Raw genomic sequence first — 12,722 nt, forward strand, 5'->3', positions numbered from 1 at the left:
TAAGCAACGAAAATTTTCATATTCTAACCTATACATTATAGTGAAGAGTGATGAAAAAAAAAATGACATATAAACATATATCAGGGTTGCCACAAAACATCGATTTTAAAATTTCATGACTTTTCCAGGTTTTCCAGACCATTTTTTAAAAAATTCCAGACCCAAAAATAAAATTTTTTTAATATGTTTTTAGCTAATAACGACAAAAAATATATAAAATCCTTCAAGTAAATTGTTAATAAAATAAGTTATTAATTTTTAATTTTATTAATAACAAAAATTTATTTTAAAATTTGTGAGATTATTTTTTGATATACGCTCCGAAGAAAGGTGAGAAGCAAATCTTTTTAAATTAAAAAATTTAGTTTAGTTCAGAATTTTTCACAATTAAACAAGTATTTTAAACATTTTAATAACATTTTATGAAACTACAGTTATCTACGTTTATTAAATGACAATTTTTTCTTTTGATAATTATTTACTTTAATGTTAGAACCCCTTTAAAAAATTTCAAAAGATCGAAGTCGGGGAAATCAGTCATTTTTATTTTGTACACGGATTTTCCAAAAATCCATATATTTTAACAAAATTATTATTTCCTCAGTTCATAAGCAATTTTTTCTTTTACTAGTTATTTATTTCAATGTGAGAAGTCATTTAAAAAAAATTGTAAGAGGATCTAAGGCAAGGAAATCAGTGATTTTTAATTTTTTTGTCGTGGATTTTCCAAATATCCCGAAATTTCAACTAAATTTTCCTCGCTTCAGAAAAGCAATTTTTTTTATTGCTAATTTTTTATTTCTTAATATGGATGCACTTGGAATTTTTTAAAGGGCTTCTTACATTAAAAAACAAAAATTAGCAAAAGAAAAAATTTTCATTGCATAAAAGTTGGTAACTTCAGTTTCATAACATTTTTGGGTTTCTAAAATGTATTAATTTTTAAATTTTTTAAAGGAAGATATTGACTAAAAGAAACTAAAATTTAGAAATGTCATATTGACTTCAATTTTAAGCACTAAATTTAAAATCAAAAAGTTATACAATGTCAACTTGAAAACTTGAAATTTTTAAGACTCAAATACAAAAAAATTGAGTTTTTAGTATCAGGCTTTATAAAATTCCCTGACAATTCCAGGTTTTTCAGGTTTTCCAGGTCCGTGGCAACCCTGTAGAAATTCAATTTTTCATAACTATAAAACATGAAGAAATCGATAACTCCGAGTCTTCGACTCGAAGTCGTCGATTTCTTCATGTTTTATTATAATTAATAATAATTATTAATAAAAATAATTTATAATAATTAAAATCATTATCAATTCAATTAATATTTTTAAGAATTTTTATCTAAAATTCTTCTTTATATCGATTATTTTTAATAATTTACGAAAAAGTTCTTTGACAATTTTTAAATTCATTTCTTTACGCAATATTCAATTTTACGAAATTTCAATTATTCGTAAATTCTTTAATTAAATAAATATTAGAAAATAGAACTAAAAATAATATTAAAAAAACTCAATTAAACTTTTTCAAAAAAATTAATTACAAAATTCAAAATTATTTTCTAAAATTCACGCTATATTGCTTTTAATATTCAATTATTATTTAAAATTTTAACTGAAATTCATTTTTATGAAATAAAAATCAATTTTTATTAGAATATTCTACTAGAATTCAATTATTAAAATAAAAAGTAAATAATTTATTGAATAATTGAACGTTTCTTAAAATTCAATTCCCATAAAAAATCGTTATCAACAAGATTTTCAAATAATTGAATTCTATCAACGAATTTTAATAAAATTTTTAAGAATAATTACATTTTTCGAGAAATTCGATTAAAATTGTATTAAAAATAATTGAAATTCTACATTTAATTTTATTATTTACGAAAATAATTAAATTCTTGCGAAGAATTTTATCAAAATTTTCAAAAATAATTAAATTCTTGTAAAAAATTAACAGGAATTCAATTATTTTTAAAAATTCTTGCCATAAATTAAAAATAACAAAATTCTTAGCAGATCTTCAATTATTATTTTCAGAAATTTTAATAAAATTCTTCGCAAGAATTTAAATATTTTCGTAAAATAATAAAAACCTTTGCAGAGATTCAAGTATTTTCCAAAAGTCTTAATAAAATTCTTCGCAAGAATTCAATTATTTTCAAAAATATCAAAATTTTAGCAAAAGTTCAAACATTTTAAAAAGTTTTCATAAAACTTTTTTTGGTTAGAAATTCAATTATTTTTAAGACAATTTAAAAAAAAAATGTCTCAATAAAATTGAATTATTTTTAAAATTTTAATGAAATTCTTCGAAAAGAATTCAATTATTATAATCTAAGATTTTAACTGAAATATATTTTTAAATCAATGTTTATGAGAAAATTCTACCAGAATTCAATTATTTAAATACAAAAAATAATAATTTATATTGAATAATTCAATGTTTCTTGGAATTAAATTCCCATAAAAAATTTTATCAACAAATTTTTAAATAATTGAATTCTTTTGACGAATTTTAACGAAATTTTTAAGAATAATTACATTTTTCGAGAAATTCGATTAAAATTGTATTAAAAATAATTGAAATTCTACATTTAATTTTATTATTTACGAAAATAATTGAATTCTTGCGAAGAATTTTATCAAAATTTTCAAAAATATTTAAATTCTTGTAAAAGACTAGCAGGAATTCAATTATTTTTAAAAATTTTAATAAAATTCTTTGCATAAATTAAACATAACAAAATTCTTAGCAGATCTTCAATTACTTTCAGAAATTTTAATAAAATTTTTTGCAAGAATTTAAATATTTTCGTAAAATAATAAAAATCTTTGCAGAGATTCAAGTATTTTTCAAAAGTCTTAATAAAATTCTTCGCAAGAATTCAATTATTTTCAAAAATATCAGAATTTTAGCAGAAATTCAAACATTTTAAAAAGTTTTGATAAAACTTTTTTTGGTAGAAATTCAGTTATTTTTAAGACAATTTTAAAAAAAAGTGTCTCAATAAAATTCAATTATTTTTAAAATTTTAATGAAATTCTTCGAAAAGAATTCAATTATTGTAATCTAAGATTTTAACTGAAATTTATTTTTAAATCAATGTTTATGAGAAAATTCTACCAGAATTCAATTATTTAAATACAAAAATTAAAAATTTATTGAATAATTGAATGTTTCTTGGAATTCAATTCCTATTAAAAATTTTATCAACAAATTTTTAAATAATTAAATTCTTTGGACGAATTTTAATAAAATTTTTAAGAATTATTTCGAGGAATTCCATTAAAATTCTATTGAAAATAATTGAATTCACTCAAAAGAATTTTATTATTTACGAAAATAATTGAATTCGTGTGATAAATATTGTTAATTATGAAAATATAATTGAAATTTTTTAATGAATTTTATTAAAATTTTTGAAAATAATTGAATTTTGTCGAAGAATTTTGCTATTTATTTATAAAGATAATTGAGATGTTGAACATTTTTTATAGATTTTTTTGAAAATATGTAATTGAATTTCGGGGAAGAATTTTAATATTTCTAAAGATAAATGAAATTTTGACGAGACTTTAAAAAAAATTTTTGAATATAATTAAATTTTTGCAAAGAATTTTATTACTTTTAAAAATAATTGACTTTCTGCAACCATTTGTAATTTCTCTAAAATTCTCAAAATTATATTATACAATTTACGAACTTTTCATTCTTTTCGAATGAAATTACGGACTTTTTTTTCAAAAAAACGGACTTTTAAAGGGACTTGAAGCAAAGTTACGGACTTTTTCAGGATTTACGGACCTACTTCGAGCCCTGTAGACATAGAAAAGTGTATAACTCCTAGAAATATATGTATAATACACGTATATATTGTTATCGTCGCAGAGGGTGATGAACCCTGCTGTGCCTGATTGGATTTTTCTCTATAAAAGTATATAGGTATACACATGCCCATATATAGTTCTATAATGTACATATTTATAATTCTCCCTCTAACCCCTCCCCCCCCCCTCTCTATAATCAAAGAAAGAAAATGTGTAAAATTAGATATATTCTGCAAAAAGTATGTAAAGGACTAACCTCAATATAAATCTATGTCAACGACAAAGATTCCTCTCTCGATGTGAAATGCAGGAAATGGGGGTTGACAAGGGCTGTTGTCAGTAACACCGCATAACGAACTAGTAAATTTATGGCACTGCAGCAACATTTAAATCACTTTTTTCATCACTGTTTTATGTGTTCATTTATCCTCAACACTGTTTGTTTTGCCTGTTCATATGAATAATTAAACTTGAAGTTGTTTCTCTATATGAGAAAATCCCAGTGCCAGCAAATGGATAGATGGTTTTTGAACACAAAATTTTTTTTTAATCACGAAGGGTCGCCAAATCGATGTGTGATGTTACACCACAGCTGTCTTTTTTGATTCTGCGGATGTTCTTGTACTCTAACGCCATCTGTAGCGGAATAATGTGTTTCTATTAGAAGTAAATTCAGTTACCATGCGGCGCTTAATACCGACTGAGAAATATTTTATGAAAATGGCGGTAAATTCAAATATTGTTAAGGAGTAATTAAATAAAATTATTAATATTATAAGATTATTATTTGAATAATTATTCTTTTAAATGTTTTTATTTCATTTTTCATTCATTTTGTCGATTTCCTTCTTTTTGACTTTCATAATTAATTAAGTGCTTGCTACAGAATCAATTATTATTATTATTATTACTTTATAAAATCTTCTGAGCAATTCAATTATTTTCTAAAATATTAATAAAATTCTTTGAAATAATTCAATTATTTTTAAAAATTTTAATAAAATTATTCACAAGAGTTCAATTATTTTTATAAATAATAAAAAATTCACAGGAATTCAATTATTTACAAATTGTTTATAAATTTCTTCGCAATCAGTCAATTATTTTCATAAATAACAAAATTTTTACACGAATTCAATTATTTACGTAAATAATAACATTCTTTTTAGGAATTCAATTATATTCATAAATAATAAAACTCAAGCATTTATTCTTGAAAATTTTATTAAAATTCGACGAAAGCATTCAATTATTTTCAAAAAGTTTTAATAAAATTCTCAGCAAGAATTCAATTATTTTCTAAAGTTTAAAATATAATTCTTCACAAGAATTCAATTAATTTCATAAATAATAGAATTCTTCAGAGCAATTCAATTATTTTCTAAACTTTAATAAAATTCTTTGTAATAATTCAATTATTTTTAAAAAATTTAATAAAATTCTTCGGAGCAATTCTATCAGTTTTAATACAAGTTTAATTAAAAATTTTTACTAAAAAACTATTATTTTTAAATTTTTAATAAAATTTTTCAGAAGAATTCAATTATTTTCATAAATTAAAAAATTCTTCTGAGCAAATTAATTATTTTCTAAAATATTAATAAAATTCTTTGAAATAATTCAATTATTTTCGAAAATTTTAATAAAATTAGTCACAAGAATTCAATTATTTTTATAAATAATAAAAATTTCACAGGAACTCAATTATTTTCATAAATAATAAAACTCATCGCAGAATTTCCAATATTTTTAATTTAATTTTAATCAAATTCTAAGAAATAATTCAATTTTTAAAAATTTTTAAGAAAATTTCGGGAAGGAATTCAATTATTTAGAAAATTTTTTAAAAATACCTTCGAAACAATTCAATTATTTTTATAAATAAAATTGTTCTCAACAATTTAATTATTTTCTAAAGTTTGAAATAAAATTCTTCACAAGAATTTAATTATTTTTATAAATAAATTTCTTCGCAACAATTCAATTATTTTCTAAAGTTTGACATAAAATTCTTCACAAGAATTCAATTATTTTTATAAATAATATAGAATTCTTCGAAGCAATTTAATTATTTTCTAAAATATTAATAAAATTCTTTGAAACAATCCAATTATTTTCATAAATAATAAAATTCTTCGGAGCAATTCTATCACTTTTAATACAAATTTAATAAAATTTTTCGAAAGAATTCAATTATTTTCAAATTTTTAATAAAATTCTTCACAAGAATTCAATTATTTCTAAAATTTTGTAATGAAATTCTTCGCAAAAATTCAATTACTTTTTTGAAATAAAATTCTTTGCAGCAAGTCAATTATTTTCAGTATAATTTTATCAACATTTTTTTAATATTTCAATTATTTGCGAAAATTTTAATACAATTCTTCAAAAAGATTAAATTGTTTTTTATACAATTTAAATAAAATCTTTCAAAATTATTTATAAAAATTTCAATAAAATTCTATGATACAATTCAATTATTTTTAGGAATCTTTGCAAAATTCGTCACAAGAAGTCAATTATTTAAAAAAAATTTTCAATTCTTCGATACAATTAAATTATTTTCAACACAATTTTGATAAATTTTTTTCGAAAGGATTCAATTATTTTCATAAATAATGAAATTCTTCAGAGCAATTCAATTATTTTTAATGAAAATTTAACAAAATTTTTCGATTGAATTCAATTATTCTCAAAAAATTTAATAATATTTCAGGAAAGGATTCAATATTATTTCTAAAATTTTCTAATGAAATTCTTGACAAGAATTCAATTATTTTTCATAAAATTCTTTAAAAGGATTTAATTATTTTTAAAAATTCAAATAAATTTTTCCAACAAATTTCAATTATTCTGATAATTTTTTATAAAGTTTTATAAGAATATAAGAATTCAATAATTAAAGAAAGGAAATTTCGTCGCATGAATTTAATTATTTTTAGTACAATTATTTTAATAAAATTTTGTCTCAAGAATTTTATTATTTTCAAAAATTGTGATAAAAATGTGGAAAGAATTCAATTTTTTCCAAAAGATGTTAATAAATAAATAACTTTAAAGAAATTCTTTACAAAATACAATTATTCTCAAATTTTCCAGTTATTAAAAAGAAATACATTATTTTCAAAAAACTTAAAGAAATTCTTCAAAAGAATTTAATTATATTTACGAAAACTCTAATATAATTGTTCATATAAAGAATTCAATTTTTCATAAATAATTTTAATAAAATTATTTAATTCCAATTCGTATAAAAAATAAATACAGTAGAAATGTTAAATATTTAAAAAAAATGTTAAATTATATAAAAATATTATTTTTATCTAAAGAAAATAAATAAAAATTATTGAAAGAATATTTTTAAAAAATTAAGAAAGTAGAATTTTTCGTAAACTTTTTCGAAAAATTGACTTTTAGAAATGATAATGTTTAAAATATTATGTATTGTTTCAAAAAGAAAAAAAAAGTTTGAGAAAAATTTCAGAATAACATTATATTGAGAAGAGAATAAAAAAAAATTTCCAAATAGAATAAATTATCGGTCATTGCTTTCGGTTAAACTTTAAGAAAGCATCTTCTTCCTATTCATATACACACGAGTTAATTTAAATATAATGAAGTGAGTTGGGCAAAAAGTCATTCACACTATCCGGAGGATCTCAAGGACCTCATTCTTCTTTGACAGTTGAGGCGTGCAAAGAGAATCTTGACTCTAAGAGATGCTCGACGCCCAAGCATAATTTATAATACTGATAATGTCAATTTTAATATTTCATATATAAATATTAATAATAGTAATAATAATTTAAAACCGTTTCCTTTTTTTCTCTCAAAACGTATATGCTTAATTTAATTTAATGTAATTCAAATTAAACGACTTCAATTAATTTTCATTTCAAAAACAAATTTTTAAAAATTAAAAATTAAAAATTTTTATTTATATAATTTCTAATAATTTATTTATTTTCTTTAGATTAAAAATAATCATTTAATTTTTAAACAAATTGATTAAAAGAATTAAAAGTGAAATAAGTTTCAATTAATTTTTTATATTTATTTAATTAACGTTATTTTTAATTAATTCAATTAGTTCAATTAATTTAATGAATTTAATGAATATAATGAATTTAATTGATTTTAATTAATTAATGAAAATTAATAAAAAACTGATTAATCAAGAAATAATAATATTAACTTACATCGGTGCATTTTCAATTAACGGTAATTAAAAAATTTATATAATTAGGTAGTGAAATACAAAGTTCAATTGTCAATAAATTTTTTTTTTTTGAAACGGTTTTGAATACTATTTTCTGGTAACTTTATTTAGTAATGAATTTGATTTCCAAATTATCGAAAATTCATATTATATATATGTTTGATGACGATATCTTCAATAATTCGAAATTCTAATAAGATTGACAGAGTCAATTTACGAACGTTTCAATATAGTAGCAGCAATTATAAATAATTGTAATTCCAAGAATTGATGACTTCGATTAATGTAGATTTTAATTAATAGTAGCTTCAACTGATTGTACTTTCAATTAGTGGTTATTTTAATTAATCACCATTAATTACAATTGAGTTCAATTAATGTTACTTTCGATTAATTTTAAAGACGAATAAATTTTTATTTTTATTTTTATTTCTTGTCTATAGTTAATTAAGTAAAACTGTTAATAATACAAATAAATAAATTAATTAAAATTAATTAATTATTGTATATTAATTATACAATATTAAGCAATTTTTGTTAATTTAAATTAATGTCAATTCGAATTATAATTCATTTTACTTAATTGCAATTTTTATTATAATATTAAATTTCAATTATGTTTAACTTCTTCTTTAAATCAATTATTTTAATAATTTTTGAAAATTTTTTTTGCGAGTTTTCAAATCCATTTGTTTATAATTCAATTTTACGAAATTTCATCGATTATTTGGAAATTCTTCAATTAAATATAAATTAGATAATAAGAACTTCAAACAAATTTTTTTAAAAATCAATTAAACTTTTTCAAAAAAACTAAATCTACAGAATTGTTAATTAAAAATATGAAAAATTCAGATTTCCAAAAATTTTAATTTGAAACCTTCTTAAAATTCAATTATTTCTAAAAATTCACGCTGTAATGTTTTTAATATTCAATTATTCTCTAAAATTTTAACTGAAATCCATTTTTAAATCAATTTTTATTACAAAATTCTACAAGAATTCAATTATTAATATACAAAAAAAACAATTTATTGAATAATTTTATATTTCTTAAAATTAAATTCTCACAAAGAATTTTATTTTATCAACTAGTTTTTAATAATTGAAATCCTGCGAAGAATTTTATTACTTATGAAAATAAGTAAATTATTGCAATTCTTTCGAGGAATTCGATTAAAATTTTATTAAAAATAATTGAAATTTTGTAATGAGTTTTATTATTTATGAAAATAATTGAATTCCTAAAAAGAATTTTATTATATCTGAAATTATAATTGAATCTCTGTAAAAAATTTTATTATTTATAAAAATAATGGAATTGTTGAAAATAAATTTATAAAAAATTTGTAAGAAATTGAATTCTTGTGAAATTTTTATTAATTATCAAAATAATTGAATTCTTGTAATAATAATTAAATTTTAATTTGAAACCTTCTTAAAATTCAATTATTTCTAAAAATTTATGCCATAATGCATTTAATATTCAATTATTATTATTTAAAATTTTAACTGAAATTCATTATTCAATCAATTTTTATTAGAAAATTCTACCAGAATTCAATTATTTAAATGCAAAAATAAATAATTGATTGAATAATTAAATGTTTCTTAAAATTGAATTTTCATGAAGAATTTTATTTTATCAACAAATTTTTAATAATTGAAATCCTGCGAAGAATTTAATTATTTATGAAAATAATTAAATTCCTTAGGAGAATTTTATTATATCTGAAAATATAATTTAAACTCTGTAAAAAATTTTACTATATTTATGAAAATAATTGAATTATTACGAAGAAATTTATTTAAAAAATAGGTAAATAATTAGATTCCTGTGAAATTTGTATTATTTATAAAAATAATGTTTTCTCAGTGTATTTTTAAAATAATTGAATTCTTTTGGAAAATTTTTAAAAGTAATTGAAATTTTGCTAAGAATTTTATTATTTATATATAATTGAAATTTTGACGATAATTTTTTTTAAATTTTTGATCATAATTGAATTCTTTGAAGAATTTTACTACTTTAGATAATAATTGCAATGTTTATTAACTATAATATAAAATTTCAATTATGTTAACTTTAATTAGTGGCAATTCTAATTAATATTAAATTTCATTGTTAGCAAATATTCAACCTTAATATTTGCACTCGTATAGGGTAAGTGCGGGTATAGTCGGACAGTACTAGTAGTCGGACACTTTCGTGTTTTTTGGCAAATAAATAATAATGCATTGTGATAATTACTTTAAAAAGTATACTAGACGAATGTGTGAAGTTTATATTTTATTAAAATAGTGTTATTTTCGAAAATAATTAAACAAGAAATATTTTATTTAATGTTTTAAAAATCATGGTGTCCGACTATAGATACAACCATTTTCGAGTAGCGCGATGAGTGGCACAAAGTTTTGTTGATAATTAATCATAAATATTAAAACTTATAGGGTTTAAATATTATATTAATAACTTCTAATATGCTTTAATTCCATTTTCCAGCAGATAGCAATTAAAAAATTATCTTTTTTACTTTATAAATTCTAAATATCTGACAGATGTCCGACTATAGAAACAAGGGGAAAAAGTGTCCGACTACTCAAGCATTCATAATTTTTTATTAAAATGTTAATATTTTATTAAATACTCAACTATTTGTAACAAATTTATATGATTTTTAATCCTGAAGAACTCCTTTAATTAATAATGTGCTTATAAACACAGTAGATATTTTCTATTTCAAGAAAAAAAGCATAATTTAAGATTGTATCCTTAAGTGTCCGACTACTAGTGCATTTACCCTAGTCAATGCACCATTTTTTTTAAATAGAAAAAAATATTAATCACAATTTTGTTTTTAATTTACATTTTTGTCTATATTTTTAAAACAAATTTAATAATATTTTTTCAAAAGAATTCAATTATTTTCAAAAGTTTCAATAAAATTCTTTGCAAGAATTTAATTATTTTATAAATAAAATTTTTCACAGCAATTCAATTATTTTCAATACAATTTTATCAAATTTTTTTTTTAAAAATTCAATTACTTATTTTTAAAAATTTTAATATAATTCTTCGAAACGATTAAATTGTTTTTAATACAATTTTAATCAAATTTTCCGAAAGGATTCAATACATTATAATAATCTTAAGTTTCCTTTCCGTTAGCAAATTATCTGCATTCATTTGTTTGTTTTGAAAATTTAATTTTGTGGGTTAAGTATTGGCATTTTTTATATATTTTTTAATGTCAAACTTTTTAATGTGGAAAATACTTTACTTATTAAATTGTCTCGACTCTTTGGTAAAAAATCTAAAATTATCAAAAATTCAAAAAATTTCAAAAATCCGTTTTTCTTAAAATTTAACATTCTTTCCTCTCTTTTATGGGATTTAGCTTCATTATTTTTGTGCTTTGGAAAAATACTTTACTTATTAAATTGTCTCGACTCTTTGGTAAAAAATCTAAAATTATCAAAAATTCGATAAATTTCAAAAATCCGTTTTTCTTAAAATTCAACATTCTTTCCTCTCTTTTATGGGATTTAGCTTTATTATTTTTGTGCTTTTGGAAAATACTTTACTTATTAAATAGTCTCGACTCTTTAGTAAAAAATCTAAAATTATCAAAAATTCGATAAATTTCAAAAATCCGTTTTTCTTAAAATTCAACATTTTTTCCTCTCTTTTATGGGATTTAGCTTTATTATTTTTGTGCTTTTGGAAAATACTTTACTTATTAAATTGTCTCGACTCTTTTGTAAAAAATCTAAAATTATCAAAAATTATCAAAAATCCGAAAAATCGAATTTCTTAAAATTCTTTATTTTTTCTTTTCTTTTATGCCATTTAGCTTTTTTATATTTTGAATTTTTATTCAAGAGAAAAAATGGAAAACTGAAAAAATTTAGAAACTTTTAAAAATTCCAGGCCTTTTCCATGATTTCCCTGATTTCCAGATTCTGTTGGAACCCTGCTTTTGTCTGACTTTCTTCTAAATTATCGAATTCAGTGATTTCTGTTTTGAATTTGGTTAAGTTGTAAAATGATTAATTTCTATTTGAATTCGTTTTTTTTGAATGTAGAAAATCTGATGTTAATTTAATTCTTTTTTCGTTATGCACGGCAAAAAATATTTAGCTGGATAAACTACAGATTTCACTTTAGTAGCGAAATTTTTCAGTGCTTCAATTAATACTTTCGTTATTCTAGAGAAACTTATCGCTATTTCAAGTAAAACTTTTTTCAGTGTGTAATAATTATTATTTCTTTAAAAAGTATTTAATTTAAAATGGCTTTATAAAATAAGCAATACAAAAGATGACCCAGATACTAATTGTAATTGTTCTAGCCATAGTTTAAGTCTAGTAATGTAAATTCTATTTAAATTGAGACCATTGAGTGAAATTATTTGAATTTTAGTTAGTTAAATTTCTTTGTTAGGTTATAATAATTATTTCTTTAAAATTTTTTAAATTGTTTAAAATAAGCAGCCCCATACAACATTCCCGCGCGCTTGCGCGCGGATAGTTTGGCTAGTTATTAATAAAAATTTTAATAAAATTCTTTATAAGAATTCAATTATTTTTTAAAATTTGAATAATGTTCTTTGATAAAATTGAATTATTTTCAACACAAAGATAAATTTTTTTTCATAAGGATT

The 12,722-nt window shown here is 19.9% G+C and overlaps 1 protein-coding gene across 2 annotated transcripts in view; it reads right to left on the reverse strand.

The window, feature by feature from the left end:
* Positions 1–4,456, reverse strand: part of LOC122502869 (semaphorin-1A) — a 69,470-nt gene extending 65,014 nt beyond the window's left edge. Inside the window, exon 1 of one of the 2 annotated variants that reach the window (XM_043613175.1) lies at positions 4,096–4,456. The gene's annotated coding sequence lies outside the window, so the exon portion shown is untranslated. The remainder of the gene's footprint in view (positions 1–4,095) is intronic. The other variant, XM_043613177.1, reaches the window with a different exon arrangement.
* Between the last annotated feature and the right edge of the window lie 8,266 nt (positions 4,457–12,722).

Source organism: Leptopilina heterotoma, unplaced genomic scaffold (assembly GCF_015476425.1).
Source record: "Leptopilina heterotoma isolate Lh14 unplaced genomic scaffold, ASM1547642v1 Lhet_24, whole genome shotgun sequence".
In the NCBI taxonomy this organism is placed as follows: domain Eukaryota; kingdom Metazoa; phylum Arthropoda; class Insecta; order Hymenoptera; family Figitidae; genus Leptopilina; species Leptopilina heterotoma.